Consider the following 959-nt stretch of genomic DNA (forward strand, 5'->3'; position numbering starts at 1 on the left):
CATGTACTTCTTCCTGATTAATCTGTCTGGCCTGGAGACCTGCTACAGCTCCACCATCCTGCCCAGGCTGCTAGCCAGCTTCCTCACTGGAGGCACGACCATCTCTGTGCAAGGATGTATGGCACAGTTTTTCTTCTCTCCTTCCCCCACCTTTTCCCCTGAGCAGACCAGAAGACTTGCCACAGAAGGAAGGAGGACTCGGAGGCCCAGGCTTGAATGCAGCACAACTTTAATGAGTCTAAAGAAGAAAAGGAGGTGGCTCACAGGGAGCACCAGGGTCAGCCACTAAGAAGCAGTAGAGCTCCTGCAGGGTGTTGTCCGTCGGCCTGCCCGCCCTGCAGAGGGAGGGAGGCCATCAGGTCCCCGCTAGGCTGGTCTTGAGAGACAGCAACAGGAAAGGAAAGAGAGAGAGAGAGGAGTGGAAGAAGGAAACGATGGCCCAAAGCTCTACATAGAATGCCCTGAATCTCTGTCTCCTCTCCAGCAGCACGTTCTGAGGTCTTGGGAGGATCTTGCCAGGGGAAGCTGCCAGCAGATTCAGCAGGGTTGACATCTGTTGCCACAGTAGCGGCTGGTGATGCAGGAGAGGTCACAGCACCCAGAGTTGATGGGCACTCCGTCACGGCTGAGGATGCTGCCAACAGCAGCGGAGGTGGAGGAGCCCACAACGGTGTTCTGTGGGAAGGAGCTGAGGATGGGGCCGGGCAGGGTCACCACCACGGGGGAGGGCTCAATGACGACTATGGAGTTCTGGCACTGCCTGACGCAGGGCTCATTGCAGCTGTTGGCCAGCGGGGTCGGGCCGCAGGGCTGGCAGGGCAGGCAAGGCTGGCAGGGCTGGCACTGGTCGGAGCAGGACATGTCTCTGGGCCAGAGGTTCACCTGGGAGAGAGGGTAGGGAGAAGTAGAAAACAGGGGCACCTGAGAAGCAGCACCGCACCCAACCACGCAGGAGGCAA

General features: G+C 58.9%; 1 pseudogene; it reads left to right on the plus strand.

Annotated features, from left to right (window-relative positions):
- Positions 1–859: 859 nt before the first annotated feature.
- Positions 860–959, plus strand: part of LOC142604965 (feather keratin 1-like) — a 1958-nt pseudogene continuing 1858 nt past the window's right edge.

The sequence above is a fragment of the Balearica regulorum genome, chromosome 24 (genome assembly GCF_011004875.1).
Source record: "Balearica regulorum gibbericeps isolate bBalReg1 chromosome 24, bBalReg1.pri, whole genome shotgun sequence".
Lineage (NCBI taxonomy): Eukaryota > Metazoa > Chordata > Aves > Gruiformes > Gruidae > Balearica > Balearica regulorum.